This window comes from Nycticebus coucang, chromosome 5 (assembly GCF_027406575.1).
Source record: "Nycticebus coucang isolate mNycCou1 chromosome 5, mNycCou1.pri, whole genome shotgun sequence".
In the NCBI taxonomy this organism is placed as follows: Eukaryota; Metazoa; Chordata; class Mammalia; order Primates; family Lorisidae; genus Nycticebus; species Nycticebus coucang.
The window spans coordinates 19,715,736-19,736,360 of record NC_069784.1 but is presented as its reverse complement, the minus strand read 5'-3'; positions in this window follow the sequence as shown (position 1 = coordinate 19,736,360).

Sequence of the window (20,625 nt, the reverse complement as noted above, 5' to 3'; positions counted from 1 at the left end):
CTTAAGGGTGAAAGGGTGGGAACATGCTTCTATACCTGTCCTCTGAAGCTGAATTGGAACACTTGCTAAGAAAGTTCTAAGACTGCAAGGGGCATCTGAGTCTGAGATTAGAGACTTCCAGTGTCAGTGCATCGGGTGAGATGTTAGATTGGTAATGAGAGAACATTTCTTCACTACTTTTTTCTGAGGAATTTAGCAGGCATGTGTCAAGCTTGATCAATCCACATTTTCTGTCTTTTTTTTTTTTTTTTAAATCAACTTTACACCCCAAATCAACCTACTGGGTTTGCTTGTCCTTGTCTTTACATATCTCGTAGGATCCTGTTGAAAAATTATTTCTTTTGACTTGCCCCATCGATTTGAAGCAGTGTAAGTGATATTGGGACTCAATGTCTCTTTTCTTTCTGTGACAATTCAACTACTTTGTCATTTATTCTTTTAGAATAAGATAACATTTTTAACATACTTTGGTGGTTAACTTAATTACAGGCAATGAACATTTATGGAACCTTCTGTGTAAGGCACTATGTGCAGGGCCTGGAGGGCCACAGAGATTAGCAGAGGGTTGCTCTGCCCTCAGGCAGTTCATAGGTGAGTGGTTGAGGTGACAGAGAAGTAAATAATTCTCATTAATGTACTACGTGTTGTAATGGAGGTAGAGACAGGGCTCCAAGGAAAGAGGGAAAAGATCACTTTAGTAGAAAGAAACTTATCCTGAGTGTTAGAGTTGCTTGGAGTTTGTCAAGGCCTGCAGGAGCTCTGGAGTAGAAAGGAAAAAGCTGGGGCCTTTCTTCCAGTCAGATCGCTGGGGGACAATCTGGTGTCCACTTGCTGAGCCCAGTATTTCCCATCTCTCAACTCAGTTTGGGGGAATGGCAGCCTCACATTGCGGGTGTGTGGGCACATAGTATAGCAACGTCTGTGCTTCCTGCCAGAAGTTCCTAATTTGGAGAAGAAAAGAATTTGGTTTCTAGGTGCTGTCTCCCTCCCCTAATTTTTCTCCTCCTATGTGCTTTTAAGGGCGAAGTCTCCAAAGAGACAGGGCCTGGGGAAGAGGGAAAATTGGAAGTACAAAATGATTGGCTTCCTTGTGTGTGTGTGTGTTATGTGTGTATGGTGTATGTGTGTGGCATATTTGTGGCACTTTTGCTTTCTTTCTGTCCTCATTTTCTGACCAAAAAAACATAAGGACTACATCAAGGAAGAAAAAGCGAAAGTGTAAAAACCTTCCTTTTTCCCTTGTAATCCTTCCATCAAACCTATTGTTTTTATGCTTAAACTTCCTGGCAAACATTAAGTACTCAATGAATTTATAATGAACAAATGTTTTTTTAAAAAGTTGAGAGACAACATAGATGGAATAAAAGGAACCTAATTTGACGAGTTTCTTAGAGCTTTGGTCTGTTTTTGAGAGTCGGGATTATGAACTTGATTGCCTCCCGCTCTCCCTGCCCCAGCAGTGGCTAATGGCTTTCAAATAAACAGGGCCGTCAAATGAAAACGCAAAGCATCTTAGCTTGGTTTCCTTCTGGACACAGAAAGAGTGAAATAAAATAGTTAACTTTGACCTATTAAAAAATAACAACAGGGAGCTCAAGAAGGCTTACAGTAAACTTCTGGGGACATGGTGACGAATCTCTGGGAGAGTTGGGTGATAAGATGTGCATGGAAATAAGAGGGAAAGGAAGGTGGAGGGGGACACAGATGGGGAGAGGAAGAGAGGCTAAGGAAGTATGGGGAGAGAGAAGAAAACCTGGAGAAATGGGCACAGAAGGAGAGGCAGAGGGCAAGGGAAAGAGCTGGCTGTGGACGGGAAAGCAAAGCGCCAAGTGGAACGTGTATTGCCTAGTACTTAGGGATTTATTTCCGCAGTGGGTTTCACAGTGTTGTCACCTCATCATATTTCCTCAAAATTCTCATTAACCACTGTTTATAGCTGTTTAACTGCTGCTTACCTTTGGATTTTCAAGGGCTTGATTCATAATGGGATAGATAATCATAGTAGCCCATCACCAAGAAATAATTATTCTCTTGGCATATTATCTCTGGCACGTATCTGGGCCCTGAGCAAAGGGTTTTCCATGTTCCCCCATTAAGAAGTTGGAGGTTTATTGAGATTGCCTCTATTCAATATCAGGATTTGTATTTTCTCCCCTAAGATGCCATTGTATTTCATAATTAGCTAAGCATCACATTTTCTCTCACTTGGTTGTGTTTTTGAAAAGCTACATCTTGCTTTGTGCAGTATTCCCTTCTAGGGAGAACTGTTCCTAAGTCACAGGGAAGTAGCAAGGATGGCAGTTTAAGACACTGCAAAAAGGGATTGTGGCTCAGGGTGGGGTGGCGCTTAGGGGGCAGGTGTCTGGGATGTTTTGCAGGAAGGAAATTTCTGGGAGGTATTAGTTTTTAGTTTAAAAAAAATTCTGTTACGTGAGTAAAGTCCTAAAGTAGAATTAAGGAGGGAAAATAATACAGAAAAAGTAAAGAAGGGTGAACTTTCTGTTTTATGGAGTTTCATGAATTTTTAGGAAATGCCTTGTGACAGGAGGAACTTCAGGTTTTATGCAGCTTTGAAACACAGAATGAAAACATGGAGATTTTTCTGTTTGTTTTCTTGTTTGTTTTCATTTCCCTGAATAGCTCTCTACTTTGGGGACCTTCTCCCTCCAGTTTGCTGTGGTGTTTAGTTGGCATTTGAATATCGATAACCAAAGATGTTTATTGTCCTTTAGTGAAAAACAAAACAAACAAACAAACAAAAAAAACAAAAGAAAGAAATCTTGCATTTCTTTCTTAGGTTGGGAGGAGAGAGTTGCTAACATATACTTTTGGAGTCTGTATTTCACAAAAGTCACCCTTCTTATGTAGCACTGTCCTTCATAATACAAATTGCAAATAAGGCAGAGTGCCAGTGCTGAAAAAGTCATTTCAATTAAAATTCCCAGGGCTTTTCAGGGGTGACCCAGGAGTCAGTCTTAACACAATGTCCTTGAGTGTGGGCACAGCTTACCTGAAAGCTTCAAAGAGGGACAAGTCATTTTAGTGTCACATCCCTTGTCCCTCCTTTCTTTCCCCTATCCTCATCCCACCAAGAAGTAAACAAACCAGTGACTGCCCTTTTCACAAAAAAGGAGGTTGGGTAATTGCTTGTCTGGAAAAGCCAGTAATGGACTATTAAATAGTTGTTTGTGAAATCGCTGCACAATACAGTGTTTACTTGCTTCTGCGAAAGTATTTCTGTTTACCCAGTTCTGGATGAAGAGCAGATCATTTGACAAGGCCTCAGAGTAAACAAAATCCTGATATTCCCCTTCTGTCTTCTGGTCCAGGCCTCTCTGCAGTTTCTGTTGTTATGCAAATAAGGGAGGGACGTGTGGAGCCGCTACTGTGTGGGAGAGACCGTAAGTCAGGCTGGTCTGATTTGTTGGAATAATTGTATCGAAGGTTGGATTTCCAGGCCCAAAGAACACTGTTCCCCCTGCTTTCAAGTATCACACCTTGTTATGGTGTTTAAACATCAAACAGGGCTGGTTTTGGTGGTTTGCACCTATAATCCTAGCACTCTGGGAGGCCAAGGCAGGTGGATTTCTTGAGCTTAGGAGTTGGAGACCAGCCTGAATAAGAGTGAGACCTCTGTCTGTACTAAAAATAGAAAAATTAGCTGGGTGATGTGGAATTCAGTAGTCTCAGCTGCCTGGGAGGCTGAGGCAAGAGAATTGCTTGAGTCCCAGAGTTTGAAGTTGCTGTGCGCTACGAAGCTATGGCATTCCATCCTGGTCAGCGAAGTCAGACTCTGTCTCAAAAAAAATAACAACAAAAAAAACAAACAAAACAAAACAAAAAATAAATAAAATAAAATAAAAATCAAACAGTTATGCTCTCCTTTATGTTAAGGCTGCTGATCAAATTAAGAGTTGTTTTGGAGGAGGGACATTAAACTCTCATCTATCACTAACTCAAATAATACTGAACTCTTATTGTTTACTTATGTGCCAGGGTCTGTGCTAGACATTTTATCCTTATTATCTCACTGACCTTCACCAGAGAATTATGAGGCCAGTACTGGTGTTGTCAGCAGGTTACAGACGGGGAGGCAAAGGCACATAGAGGTTATTGGCCGAGTCTTATAGTTGGCAAGGAAAGGAGTTGTGGTTTGAACTTATATTCTCTGACTCCTAAGTCCACGTGTTCATGAGATTTATGTCAACAGAGAATGACCTCCAGAGAAAAGAGGGTAGTGGATAACTGAACTTGGATGTGGTGAGTTGGAAAAAGTGTTGTCTAATAGATGAGGCTGGGTGAGGGAGTGTGGATAAAGGGAAGGCTATATAGCAGGAAGGGGGTATCCTGAACTCTGTACCTACAGGGGAATTGGAAAGGAGGAACAAGAGGAAGTGAATGTAGGAAAAGAGGAGGAGCAAAGGAGGTGGAAAGTGGGGTGTCATTAATTTGCTTATGGCTGACCTGATGGAATCATTTTCGTAGATGTCCCCTTGATCCTGAATTTGCAGGAGGTTGCATTTCTTTCACCATGTTCAATTACATTTATCAATTGCGTAGTTTGCATATGATTCTGTATCCATGAGGTCTTGTGATTCTTGTGGGGGTTTTAATTCCCTTTTGCAGCAGAGGAAACTGAGAGGCAGGGCACTGGTGGCTAAAGACTCACATTGTTTGCTCTGATCTTGGTGCTCTTCCCAGCCCAACCCAGATAGCCTCCTGTTTGTTCCCCTGGAATGTTTTGCAGGCCACACCTCTTTCCTCTCACGCAGACACCCCTTACCCCCTTCATTTTGGTCTGCTCTTATTTAAGGCCTTGTTCATTTCTAAGACATGGTACAAGTTACACACTCCCTCCTCCAGTCTGGGTCTGATATTTGGTTCTGTTAATTCATTGTTATGTGGAGAATGCTTTCTGTGAAACACAATAAGCTGTAGAAAATATAATTCTCCCTTAATGTATATTTACTAAGTGTATTTATTATTCATCAGGATGTGCATTTTAAAATGTGAGTCTCCATTCCCTCACTTTTAATCCCAAACAAATGTTAAAAGATTTATTTTCATAATAATCCCGGAATGAGAGCTAAGTAAGCCTCCCTAAACACAGCGTGCCAAGCAGTAGCTGTCAGCTCTATATATCCACACTAGATGCCGTGTGTGTCTGCGGTTGCTTGTTGTCTCTTACAGTTCCTAGTGGTGATGTATACAAGCGTGCGAGCACACCAGCGCCCTTCAGGGCTTCAAATTTGTTGGTCCTGACTCTAGGGAAGGAGGACTACAAGGGGAAATGTTAAAGTGCCTTTTCTTTGAAAGACATAGAAAGGTATAGTGGGAGATACAAAGGCAGATGGATGAAGAAAAAAAGAGTATGTGGGCTGGGGAAAAGAAAATGCACAAATAAGCTTCAAAGACCTCAAGGTGCCATCAGTATGAATGTTTGAATAGTATATGAAGAATTAAACATGAATGCATTAAGCAGCTCAAAATGAATAATTCCTACTTGCCCATTCTGCAAGAAGAGGAGGCCCTAGAGAGCAGGTGCCAGACTGTGACTGGTGCAGAGGAAATTCTTAATCAAAGGCCGGTTTACATGACGTGATGGCATCTCTCAGCTAGATTAGGGATCCATTTGAACAGGGCGCTTCACCTGACTTCTTTGCTCATTAGGGGTCTTTTTTTTTTCTGTTTTAGAGACAGAGTTTCACTTTTTCGCCCTCGATAGAGTGCCTGGCGTCACAGCTCACAGCAACCTCCAACTCTTGGGCTTAAGCAATTCTCTTGCCTCAGCCTCCCGTGCAGCTGGGACCAACAGGTGCCTGCCACAAGGCCCGGCCATTTTTTTTGTTGTAGTTTGGTCGGGGCTGGGTTTGAACCCACCACCCTCGGTATATGGGGCCAGTGCCCTACTCACTGAGCCCCAGGTGCCTCCCCATTAGTGGTCTTTATCACAGTTCCAAGTGCATTTATTTCATACATTCCTCAAGATCCCCCAATGTAGAAGTTTATCAGTTTGAAATTTTTTTCTCATTGGGAAGACTAATGAACAGCTTCATTCCTGACCAAGTATTATAATAATGTTTTTTCAGTAAACCCTATAACACCGAAAATATATTAATAGACAATGCTGAGACGTGAGTCTAAATAGTTCAGTTAAAAATAGTTCAATTGAAGATGTCATTGCAAACACAAATCTTGGAATATTTTCTTCTTCAAGGTTGAGCACCACTATATCCAAACCACAGATATAACCAGTTTTGCAACTAGAGTTATAAATATACAGTAAGAATAGAAGTTAATAAGAGAACAACTTTACAGTTTATTTAAGAGTTATTTTCTTCAGTGGATGAAGTCAATGAATCTAAAGCAGAGTTTGATCCCTATGGGTTCTTTTTCCTTTTTTTTAATTTAGAGACAGAGTCTCACTTTGTTGTCCTTGGTAGAGTGCCGTAGTGTCACAGCTCACAACAACCTCCAACTCCTGGGCTTAAGTGATACTCTTGCCTCAGCCTCCCGAGTAGCTGGGACTACAGGCACCCGCCATAATGCCCAGCTATTTTTTTGTTGCAGTTTGGCCGAGGCCAGGTTTGAACCAGCCACCCTCCTTATATGGGTAGGGCCAGTGCCCTACCCATGGAGCCACAGGCACCACCCAGATCCCTATTGTTTCAAATATACTTTAAATGAGTAGAGGCAAAGATAGGTAGAGGGAAAGGAATCCATTGTTCAAGGGACAGATGCTGAGTCCTACAGATTCCATTCTGTTATGATAAATTCTTCAAATATAATTTCAAAGAAGAAAAATATTTGGGGAAATACTTGCATTGTATTACAAATTTATGGTGTTCAGTATAGGGAGAAAAAAAATGGACCCAGTTTCTACTTACATTGCAAATATAATCCCATTGTGTGTATAGAGATATACTAGCTAGCCGGGCACAGTGGCTCATGCCTGTCTAGCACTCTGGGAGGCCAAGGTGGGTACATCACTTGAGCTCACAAATTTGAGACCAGGCTGAGCAAGAGTGAGACCTGGTCTCTACTAAAAATTAAAAACTGAGGCAAGAGGCTTGCTTAAGCCCAAGAGTTTAAGATTGCTCTGAGCTATGACGGCACAGCACTCTACTATGGGCAGACAAAATGAAACTGTCTCAAAAAAAAAAAGAAAAAAGGAAAAAAAAGGTGTACCAGCTAGATAATAATTAAAGTAGAAGAGCAGATTTGACCAAAACATCAATTTTACTCATCTAATAAAACAATGTTAAAAAAAGCAAAACAATTTTAAAGAATTAATAGAAAATATCCATTTTCTAAAATTAAAAGAAAAAATATGACAGCAAATCAAATCAACTCTTTGTATAGTGGTTACTCTGTGACCTCTGTCTCAAACTTTTCCGTTCAGTGCCATCGCTCTTTCTGCTTTGGTGGATTTCTGGTTGACCAATGCCTTCCAAGTTAGCTCATCTGACCGAGAACAAAAGCCTTGTCCTCACTGTGAGCTACTAAGTGATGTGACCTCTAAATTCTTGCCATAGCCCTTCGCATTTGATAAATGAATTAAATAGAAATAATTGCTTATTTTTTGCTGAACTTGATGCTGGTCATAAATGTCACTGGTGTCATACAAAACAATTTATAAATTATTTTGAAAAGAATTGTTTTAACTACAGAGAAAGCAATGAAAGAGACAAATGGGAATGATTTTCAAGAGGGCTTTTCTATAATGACATCATAAGAGCCAACCGGATTTCTGGAGCAATTCAGTTCATGCCAAGAACAGGAAAAACAGCATAGTGGGCTTAATTTTTCCACATTTGTCTGTTGTTCTATCTTTTCCTAGGTGATAGGAGAAAATAAAAGGAGGGATGGTACAGGGGCTTCAAGTCAGCTTAAGTATTAGTTTACATGTGTCAATTTATGTTACCTCCTACTAAATTTCATGAAACCCCTCTGCTAACCAAAAAGAACAGTCAGGAACAAGATTAATTGGATGTTATAATCCTTTGTCTCAAAATATTGCAGATGTGAAGGTAGCAATGGTTAGCATTGCATGCTGCACCAAACGGGTTTTACATTTTTAGTAACATTTCCAAATGAGCATTGTATCCCTACAATGTTGTCAAAGGTTATGTTTAGTTCATGAGACAGACTCAAAACGACGGAGTTTTTCTCTCATACGAATTCCCAAGATGAGAAAAAATTTAAAAAGCAAATTAAGTGGAGAGGAAGTAAATGAGACATTATTTCTCTAAAGTTGTTTTATTGCCTGCCAGGAAAATATCTTCAGGAGATGGACTGAAAAGGAAAAGATTTTTGTAGTGAGCATCTGAGCCACAGCAGATTTGTGGGTGTTATTGGCTTTTTCAGACATCAAAAGCGAACTGTGTGAAAGATGATGGAGGTGCTCAAACAGGAATGGGGAATGAAAATGAGCAAATAGAAGATCATGCTCAATAAAAACACAAAATGATAATCAGAATAAATGAGACTATCAGTGCACAAGTAGAAGAAAATCAACTAGGAACATCTGTTCAGGTGAGGCTGAAATTAAGAGAATAATCAGGCTCTGGTCGTGTGCATTTGGAAAAAGTCTATGAAAGGTATGATGAGTAGCATCTCATCCTTTGCCCATGTGGAATGATCATATGTAGACTACCTTTGTACCTTCATTAAAATTGTGTTTTGTGGCGGTGAGTATCAGACCTGCCAAGAAATGTAGGTTTGAAGCAAAACTGCAATCAGATATGCTTTAGAGATTAAGAAAATTTTAACTGGGGAATGAAAATTTCTCAGAGAAATATGCAAAGATATAGTAGTCACAAAAAACATTTCTAAGTGAGGCTTCGAGGCATAAATCACAACAGTATCAGGCCCTACAAATCTTTGGAGAAGTAATATACATATAATATAAAGAGTGTTTAGATCAAATACATTGAATTCTGATTCTGGAAGAGATACGATACACACAGTTCTTCCTATTCTTTGCTAAATGCTGTTAAAAATTCTGGACATTATGCATAAAATAAACATAAATACAACTCTAAAAGATGGAAAGAGGCAGATGAGTTAGAGACCTTGGGATTTGAGGAAAACCATGTAAGTGAGTTCCCTGAGTTATATTTTTAACAGCATTTAGTAGCAACCTAGAAATGATGAAAGTAAAAACAATGGAAGAGCTCCAAGAAAAGTCAGGTCTGTTTAGCTAAAGAACCAGAAAAGGGTGATTGTGGTAAAACATTAAATTTTTGAAAATTATTGCCTACTTTACCCATATGCAAAGGAAAAACATTTATCCCTTGTCAGGGAAGGCTGAGTGGGAGCCTGGACTTCGGCCCCCACCTACTGGCAATGAGGCACCCCTCCCTCTCCTTGCTGGCCTTGTGTCAGGGAATGGAAATCTGGGACTGACACCTCCTCCCAGAGGTCACAGCCTCTCTCTTCCCACTGTGGTATGAATGAAGGCCTCAACCTCCACTCCCACTCAGCAGAAATGAGGCAGCTCCCATTCTCCCATGCTTTTGTGTCAAAGGAGACGTGCTGAAACAGAAAATTTAAATAAGATCCAAAATCTAGTTAGATAATTCCTGTAAAGTCCAATAAATGCAATAAAATAAAACACTTGTCCTACCAAGAACCAGAAAAGCTCACCTTGAATGATAAGAAAATGAGCAGATACAATGCCAAGACGGATTAGATGTTGAAGTGATCTGACAAGGATTTTCAAGCAACCATTATAGAAATGTTTTAGTGAATAATTATGAACACACTTGAAACAAATGAAAAACATGGAAAGTATCAACAAAGAATATTAGATGTAAAGAACCAACATATGTCAGCATTGAAAAATACAATAAACAAAATTAACGTCTATTGTATGTGCTCAACATTGGAATGGAGAAGACAAAAGAAAGAATCAATGAACTTGAAAAAGAACAATAGAAATCTCTTTCTTTAAACAAGAGTGAAAATAGATTGAAAAATAATGAACAGAGCTGCAGAGATCTATGAAACTATAACAAAAGATCTAATAATCATATAACCCAAGTCCCAGAAGGAGCAGAGGAAAAGTATAGAGATAAAGAAGTATTCAAGAAATAATGGCTGGAAATGAAAGCACATAATAGAATAAAATGGAGTCTGTCAGGCTAGGGCAGACAGGACACACACAGCTGGTCTGGTCTGTTTAGGTCCTGCCTGACCTTCATACTGTCTCTTATTCTTACTATTTTATAAATTTAGCTCCCACCCTGAAGATACCTGTCTTGAATAGTTTAGGTGGATTGATTTAGGAGATTAACTTTTGAATTGAAATTTTTTTTGGGTCATGAGTTATACTGATTATTGTTTAATATGGGTCATGGGTGCTACTGATTATTGTTTACAGTAAGAGTTAACATGGTCTTCACTTTGAACTTAAATGTATAAATCTGTAATGTTGGAAATGGAAGATCAGAACAGTCTTAGAGAGCTACTCTCACTGTTTGCCAGACTGACAAAGTTTGGTGAACCTACCCCCATCTCTGCATATTGGCTGATAGTGACAGGTGGCCAGACTGTCTTTGTCCAGTGACAGAAATGTCTCAAGATTGGCAAAAGACAAACCTATAAAACCCAACAGACTACAAAAATGTACAAAGTATGAACAAATTCAAGAACCCAAGCTAATCTCAAACAGAAAAACCAAAGAAATCCATGTCAGGACTTATCATTAAGAGGCAGCTTTGATAAGCAGATTGTTTTAATGCTCAGAAGATTATAGGAGTACTTGCACACTTGTCCTTCAGGGGTTGCATAAGCTGGAAACGCTAACTGCTTCATGGGCAAGTTTTGGAATTGCCTTTTCTTTTGTTTTGCTTTTTTTGTTTTTCTTCCCAGTTGTTAATCCTGTGGAATGGTATATAATCTATATCAGTCATGTTTACACAAATCAATATATTTTAATGACTTTTAAAATAAAGAGGACCTATTTTTCAAAAACAATAACTCAAAATCCACCATGAACCTAGATGTAAGGACAAAACTATCAATTCCTAGAAGAAAATGTAGAAATAAATATTTGTGACCGTGGGTTAGGCAGACTCCTTCGTTATAACACCCAAAGCACAAGCAACAAAAGAAAGTGAATACATTGGATGTGATTAAGAAAGTGAAAAGGCAACATACAGATGGGAGAAAATATTTGCAAACCATGTATCTGATAGGAAGACTGTATCTGGAATATATAAAGAACTCTTACAACTCAATAATGAAAAGATATAAGTCAACTGAGAATTGAGTAAAGCCTCTGAGTAGACATTTCTCCAAAGATATGGAAATGGCCAATGAACACATGAAAAGATGCTCAACATCATTGGCCACCAGGAAAATGCAAAACAAAACCAAAGTGAAGTAACCATTTCACATCTGCTCCATGGCTATAATAAAAACCACAGATAATGACAAGTGTTGATAATGATGTGGAGAAAGTGAAATCCTCATGCTTTGCTAGTAGGAATGTGAAATAATACAGCATCTTCCTAAAACAATCTGATGTTTCCTTAAAATGTTAAACATAAAGTTACCATGTGACCCAGCATTTCCACTCCCAGGTAAATACCCAGAGGAATTTAAAATATATATGAATGTAAAAACTGTACACAAATGTTTTTAGCAACATCATTCATAATAACCAAGAAGTAAAAACAAAACTGTTCATCGAATTCTGAATGGATAAATGAAATGTGGTATATATAGGCAATGCAGTATTATTCGGCAATAAAAAATAATGAAGTGCTGTTACATTCTGCAATACAGTTGAAACTTAAAAATACTATCTTAAGTGAAAACAGCCAATCACAAAAGAGCATATTGTACATAGTACGATTCCATTCACAGGAAATGTCCCAATAGGCAAATCTGTAGAGACAAGAAACATATTAGTGGTTGCCTGGGGATGGGGGTTGAGGAGAAATAGAAACAGATAGCTTTTGGGTACAGGGTTTAATTTGGGGATGCTGATAAATGTACTAAAATTGGTTGTGGTGATGGTTGTACAACTCAGTGAATGTAATAAAAATCACAGAATGGTATATTTTAAAATCATATTAAGTTATTATCTAGTTCCTACCATGTGCAAGTCGAGATTGCTCTTACCTGAATATTCAGTCTGCAATTCTGGGGAAAATGTGTGTTTTGCTAGGTCAGTAAGTGAACATTGAAAGTGTTTTGTCCTAGAAGCCTCAATGTTGTGAAGAAGAAAGAAGAGGGTAGAAAAAACAGAAAAGAGAAAGGATCACGATTTCAAGTTTGGCTCAGTCATTGTGATTATACATTCCTACTAATAAATATGACTGCTGCAAACAAATCTATTTAACAAATAATAACTAGACCATGTGTCACTGAAAAAATTTGCATTTAAAGCTGTTCCATAGCAAGTATAGAATAAACATTTGGTGAATGAATGAATGAATGCATAAAAATGAATTGCAACTTAGATCTAAGGATTTTATATTTTTATTGACAATACAGTTATGAAGAATAGATCCTTCCAAAGATTAATAATGATCTTTATTAATCCTACGTATTATGTTTAAGTATGTATGTGTATCTTGTTTAAGAAAACTTTTTTTATCCAAGGTCATAGATGTATTCGTCTATATTTTTCTATAGTTAAGTATTTTGATTAAAAATATGCCCAGTTTCAGAATAAATACTAGCTAGTAACTTTAGAAGACCAATATAGACCTTTTGGAGTCCCATATAAAGGGTTGGATCTTCAAATGACCATATTTGTGCTACTAGTGTAGTTTTCTCAAGCCAGTGTGGTGAATAATAATTGCAGTGATGCTAGTTTACATCACAGGGTGCAGTGTCCTCTAAGGTATGTTCTAAAGAGCAATTGTGAGATATAGTATGTGAAATAATGAGATTAAAAATTGTATATATCATAACATATCATATTAATTATAAATACATTATATATGTAATTTATGTATAGTATGTTATATATCAAATATTATATATTAATGTAGAACATATGACCTTTAGTACTCATGAAATGACCATACAATAGATGCCTTTAGATACTTTTAAAGAATGGAATATGTGCCTCCTTTGCAGAAAGGAACCAGAATAGTAAGTAGATTCTCACATTTTGAACAGATTGTGTAGGAGAAATGGTAGGATTTACCAGGAAGTGATAGGAAGCAACAAAAGTGGTTAAGAAGAGGGTTCAGGGCAACTTGTGCAGCCAGGGACTTGCTAAGAGTCAGGAGAAGATCCTGGATGTGGGGAAACGGTAAGAGAGACAGCCCCAGGGTTCAACATTTTGAGATGAGCTTTTAGGATCTTGGCAACAAGAGAACCACCTGACCCATGCAATTCTGGGGCCTAATAGGGATCTGCCTGGAGATTGCACAGAAAGAGATGTTGCACCAGAAAGCAACCCATGCAGAATCCTGCATGTACTGAGCCTAGAGCACTTTGAACTGGGCACCTCTCTCTCTGACAGCCCAGATACTGGGGGACTGCAGGTGCATCTATGGGTGTATCTGCAGCTGCTGTGAGGCCCTGAGGAGGGGTAGAGGATACCAAGTGCTCCCATACACCCCTGGGAAGGTCCCACCACTCTGCCACAGACTGCAGTTGGGACTGAGCCATGAGTGGACATCATTCCTTCAGCTTCTTGCCCACCCTGCTTACCAGGGAGGAGCCAAGGCACCATTTTGAGAGTTTGACACCTGGTTGCATCTTGCTCTCTGCGGGCCGAGTTTGGGTTGTGGCTGCCATCCAGCTATGGAGGGGCAGGGAAACCAGATTTTTCAAGACACGTGTGGGACTATACCGACTATGCTGCAACAGGATGCTGTGACACTAAGTCTTGAGCAAATCGCACTCTGCAGTTTCCCATCAATGCAGCTTGGGCCCATGATCAGAGAAAAGGCTTATTTCCTCCGATCATGGGCCCAAGGCACCATTTTGGCAATTGAAAGTTGGGCAGCACCCATCCTCAGGCTGAGTTTTTTTTTTTTTTTTTTTTTGTAGAGACAGAGTCTCACTTTATGGCCCTCGGTAGAGTGCCATGGCATCACACAGCTCACAGCAACCTCCAACTCCTGGGCTTAAGCGATTCTCTTGCCTCAGCCTCCCGAGTAGCTGGGACTACAGGCGCCCGCCACAACGCCCAGCTACAGGCTGAGTTAAAGTTCATGCAGCTGCAGCCCCACCTCGCTGAAGAAAGCCCCCGCTCTCCTGCACACATCTAGGACAAGGCCTACTCCCTGCAACAGGCCACTGTGAAACTGAGAAATAAGCAAACTACACTCGCCCAGCGTCTTGCCTAGGCCGTTTTCTTGGAAGGGGCCCAACCCTCTCTGTTCACAGGCCCAATATGCCATTTTGGGAATTTAAACCTGAATAATACTCAATGCTTGGGTTGAGTTCAGGCTGACACAGTGTGGCCCTGCCCAGCTAAGGAGGGACAGGGAAGCTGGACTTCTTCTATACAAACCCAGAACAATCTCCCCTGCACTGCTGTGGGCTCCTGTGAGGCTGATGCAAGGAGGCTGCATTCCCCACAGTTTCTTGCCCATGCCACTTGCCTGAAAGAGACCCTGCCCTATTCGATTGCAAGTCCACAGCCAGCACCATTTTGAGTCAAATGCTGGACCATCCCCTGCCCTCAGGCTCTGTTCAAGGCAATGTGGCCGCAACCTCCATATATATATGTATATATGTTTTTGGTTGAGTAGCACATTTTGGCTTTAATTTTAAGTGCAGAAGTAATATAAACTTTGTATGATTTCTAAGGTACACAAACTCAGTAGTGTCTGTGATTTCATTAGTGGCTTAGGATATAGTTATTAGTTGAGGCTGTGGTACAGTTTTGCTGGGTTGCCAGCCAACCCAGTCTTTGTTCCCCAGTAGTGGCAGCAGTGGGCTGCATAAATATCAAAGGAAGGATACAGGTAACATGAAAGAACAAGGAAAGATGACATCAACAATTGTCCAGTAATGAATCCCAATCAAAAAGAATTCCTGGCTGGGCATGGTTGCTCATGCCTATAATCCTAGCACTCTGGGAGGCCAAGGCTGAGGCAAGAGGATTACTAGAGCCCAAGAGTTTGAGGTTGCTGTGAACTATGATGCTGTGGCACTCAACTCCAGGGCAACTGAGTGAGAATCTGTCTCAAAACAAAAACAAAAAAAAACTTACAATGCCAGATAAAGAGTTCCAAATATTGAGTCCAAGGAAACTCAATGAGCTAAGAAAAATCTGAAAACCAATACAAAGAAATCAGAAAATCAATTCAGGATATAAATTAGAGATTTATCAAGGAGATAGACATCTTAATAAAATAACAGCAGGAATTCCAGAGCTGAAAAATTTGTTGAAGGAAATACAAAACATATTAGCAAAAAAAAAAGCAGAAGAAAGAAATTCAGAACTTGAACACAGGCATTTTAAAATAATCTAGTCAGACAAAAATAAGGAAAAAGAATAAAAATAATGAGCAAAGCCTTTGAGACATGTGGGACTACATAAAGTGAAAGAACTTTTAAATTATTGGTATTCCTGAGAAGGAAGAGAGAGTAAAATTTTAGACAGCCTGTTTAAGGAAATAATCCATGAAAACGTTTTCAAATAGCTAGAGAGTTAGGAATTTAGATACAAGAGTCCCTGTGATTCCCCAGGCAAATACATTGCACAGAAGACTTCACTATGACCTATTATAAGTAGAATAAAGTCAAAGTGAAAGAAAAAAATGTTAAAATTAGCAAGAGAAAAGCATCTAGTCACCTATGAAGGAAACTCCATCAGACTAACAGTGGACTTTTCAGCAAAAACTTTATAGGCCAAGAAGGAATGGAATGGGATTTCTAAAGTGCTAAAACAAAACAAAACTGTCAGTCAAGAATTTTATATCCTGCCAAATAAGTTTCTTAAATGAAGGAAGAGTAAAGTCTTCCCCAGACAAGCAAATGGTGAGAGAATTTGTCACCATTAGACTGTCTCTATAGGAAATGCTCAAAAATGCTTTAAACTCGGAAACCAAAGGCCAGTGTTCATCACCATGAAAACACATGAAGATATAAAACTCAAAAGTCTAATGAAAGAATCACACAAAGGAGGAAGAGGAAGGAATCAAATGGCAACGTGACAGAAGTTCAGCAATCCACAAATACAAAAAGACAAACAGGCAAAGAAAAAGAAAAAGAAACAAAGAGCTTATAAGCCAACCAGAAATCAATTAACAACATGGCAAGAATAAAGCTTCACATATCAATATCAACCTTGAATGTGAAGGGATTAATGCTTCACTTAAAAGACATAGATTAGAAAAGTGGATTTAAAAATGGCCCAACGTGCCTGTGGCTCAGTGAGTAGGGTGCCAGTCCCATGTACCAAGGGTGGTGGGTTCGAACCTGGCCCCAGCCAAACTGCAACAAAAAGTAGCCAGGTGTTGTGGCAGGCGCCTGTAGTCCCAGCTACTTGGGAGGCTGAGGCAAGAGAATCGCCTAAGCCCAAGAGCTGGAGGTTGCTGTGAGCTGTGATGCCATAGCAGTATACTGAGGGTGACAAAGTGAGACTCTGTCTCAAAAAAACAAAAAAAGACCCAACTATACCCTGCTTAAAAGAAACTCACCTTACCCAGAAAGACACATATAGACTGAGAATAAAGGGGTAGAAAAAAATAAGACCATGAAAATGGAAACCAAAAGTGAACAGGAGTAGCTATGCTTAGATAAAACAGACTTTAAGAAAAGACAAATAAGATCATTACATGATGATAAAGGAATCAATTCATCAAGTTAATATGACAACCTAAGTAATATGCACCCAACACTGAAACATCCAGATTCACAAAACAAATACTACTACACCTAAAAAAAGAGATAGCAACAGAGTAATGGTGGGGGAATTCAACATCCCACTCACAACACTGAACAGATCATCAAGAGAGAAAATCAAGAAAGTTGGGCTTTAGACCAAATGAACTTAACACAGACATTTACAGAACATTCCCCCAGAATATACATTCTTGTCATTAGCACATGAAACATTCTCCAAGATAGACCACATGTTAAACCACAAAAGAAGTCTTAAAAGTTTTTTAAAATCAAAATCATATCAAGTATCTTCTCAGACGACAGTGGAATAAAGCTAGAAATCAATATGAAGAGGAACTTCAGAAACTACTGAAATACATGAAAATTAAACAACATGCTACTAAAAAATCACTGGGTCCACAAAAATTAAAGAGGGAAATTTGAACTTTTTTTTAAACAAATGAAAATGAAATCACAACATACCCAAACCAGGGGGATATAGTAAAAGCAGTGCTAAGAGTGGAGCTTACAGCATTAAATGCCTCCATAAAAAAGTAGAAAATCATAAACAACCTCATATTACACCTCAAGGAATTAGAAAGAGAAGAACAAATGAAACCCAAAGCTAGCAGAAAAAAGAAATGACAAAAACCATAACAGAACTAAATGAAATAGAGACAAAAAAATTTACAAAGGATTAACAGAACGTAAAGTTGATTCTTCAAAAGGGTAAACAAAATGGATAAACCACTAGCTAATTTAACCAGAAAAGAATAAAGAAGATCCAAATAAGAAAAATCAGAAATGAAAAAGGAGACATTTCCACTGAGGCTCCAGAAATATAAAAGATCATCAGAAACTATTATGAACAACTAAATGTTCACAAAATAGAAAACCTAGCGTATCAGGATGAGTTCCTAAAAATGTTCAACTTCCCAAGATTGAACCAGGATGAAATAGAACTCCTAAATAGACCAATAATGAGCAGTGAAATTGAATCACTAACAAAAATCTCCCAATTAAATAAAGTTCAGGACCAGATGGATTCACAGCTGAAGTCTACCAGACATACAAAGAAAAGCTAATGCCAATTCTATTGAAACTGTTCTAAAAGATTGAGAAGGAAGGACTCCTCCCTAACTAATTCTATGAAGGCAGTGTCACTCTGATACCAAAGCAAGGAAAGATCACAACCAAAATGAATGAATGAAACAGGCCGATGTTTCTGATAAATATAGATGCAAAAATTCTCAAAAAATATTTTGCAAATCAAATCCAATAGCACACCAAAAGGATAATTCACCATGATCAAGTGGGCTTAATCCCAGCAACGTAAGGGTGGTTAACTTGTGCAAGTAAATAAACTTGATATACCACATAAGCAGAATTAAAAACAAAAGCATATGATCATCTCAATAGACACATAAAAATCATTTGATAAAATTCAGCATCTCTACATGGTAAAGACCTTAAAAAAACTCAGCATACAAGGAACATGCCTTGAGATAATAGAAGCCATATAGCCAAAACCACACTGAATGGGGAAAAATTGTAAGTATTCCACCTAAGATGTGGAATAAAAAAGGATGCCCATTTTTTTTTTTACCACTTGTATTCAACATGGTACTGGAAGTCTTAGCCAGAACAATCAGGCAAGAAAAAGAAATAAATGACATCCAAATTAAAAAAGAATAAGTCAAATTAACTTTTGTTTGTTGATGATATGATCTTATATTCTTATAATCAAAGAATTCCTCCAAAAGACTCATAGATTTGATAAATGAATTTAGCAAAGTCTCAGGTTATAAAATTAATGTAGAAAAATAAATGGCATTTTTATATGCCAACAACAACCAAGTTGAGGACCATATCAAGAACTCAATTCCTTTTACAAGAGCTGCCAAAGGAAAAAAAAAAAAAAAAGAATAAATTTAACCAAAGAGGTGAAAGAGCTCTATAAGAACTACAAATCACTGATGCAAAAAATCATTGATGACACAAACAAACTGAATAACATCTCATGATTATAGATTAGAAGAATCAATGTTGTTAAAATGGCCATAGTGCCCAAACCAATCCACAGATTCAGTGCAATTCTTATCAAAATACCAATGTCATTTTTTATAGAATTAGAAGAAACAATTCTAAAATTCATATAGAATCAAAAAAGAGCCCAAATAGCCAAAGCAATATTAAGTGAAAAGATCAAATCTGGAAACATCACGTGATCTGACTTCAAATTACAATACAAGGCTTCAGCATGGTACTAGCATAAAAGTGGACACATGGATCAATGGAACAGAATAGAGAGCCCCAAAATATTTCTACTCCCCAAACTCATGCAGCCCTACCAACAACTGACTCATCCCACTGAGGACAACTACTGCCCTATCCAGCCAGAAGCAGTTTCTGAAGACAGACCATCACTCCTCATCATCCCTTTGAACAAGATTTGAGATGTTGGGGGCCTAAGGCAGCCACACGCAATTGCTTTTACCCTGCTTCCTCCTCCTCTTTTCCTAAAACAAAGATGCAAAGGATCTGGCTAGCTCCACAACCTGTGGAGTGTGCCCACCCCCACAGCTCCATATAAAGGTGGTTTCAACTGCCTCCAGGTGCAGACACCATCTTTGCATTGCCCAGGCAGGTCACTCTCCCCTTTCAATAAGCCTGGCCTGAACATTCAATAAGCAAGGCCTGAGGCCTTGTCTCTGGGCACCACCCTTTAACCTTTCAAAACCATACCTACAACCAACTGATCTTCAACAAAGCAGATAAAAATATACACTGGGGAAAGGAACTCCTATTCAATAAATGGTGCAGGAAAAATTAGATATCCACATGCAGAAGAAGGAAACTATATCTTTATTACTTACAAAAAAAAATTAACTCAAGATGGATTAATGACTTAAATGTAAGACTTGAAACCATCAAAACAGTAGAATAAAACCTAGGAAAAACTATCCTTGACATTGGCCTAGGTAAAGAAGTTATGACTAAGACCCCCAAAGTAAATACAACAAAAACAAAATAAATAAATGGGACTTAAACTAAAAAGCTCTGCACAGCAAAATATATAATCAGCAGAGTAAATAGACTAAATATAGAATGGGAGAAAATATTTTCAAGCTATACATCTGACAAAGGCCCCCTATCTAGAATCCATAAAGAGCTCAAACAAATCAGCAAGAAACAGCAACTACCCCATTATGAAGTGGATAAATGACATGAACATGCGTTTTTTAAAAGAAGATGGCCAACAAATACATGAAATACATGGCCAGCAAATACATGAAAAAATGCTCAACATCACTAATCATCAGGGAAGATGCCATCTTATTTCAGTTTGAATGGCTGTTATTAAAAAGTCAAAAAACAATAGATGTTGGTGAGGATGCAGTGAAAAAGGAACACATACTCATGTTTACTGTTGATGGGAATATAAATTAACATAGCTTCTATGGTGATCAGTGTAGAGATTTCTCAAAGAAATCAAAGTAGGTCTACTAATTGATCCTGTAATCTAATTATTCAATATCCATTCAAAAGAAAAACATAATTATATCAAAAAGATACCCTGTACTCATATGTTTATAGCAGCACAATTCACAATCACAAAGGTATGGAATCAACCTAAGTGAACCTTGACTGATGAATGGATAAAGAAAATGTGATACACACACACACACACACACACACACACACACTGAAGTACTACTCAACCGTAAGCAAGAGTGAAATGTCTAATGTCTTTTTTAGCAACTTGGATGGAAGTGGAGAACTTTATTCCAAGTGACATAACTCAGGAATAGAAAT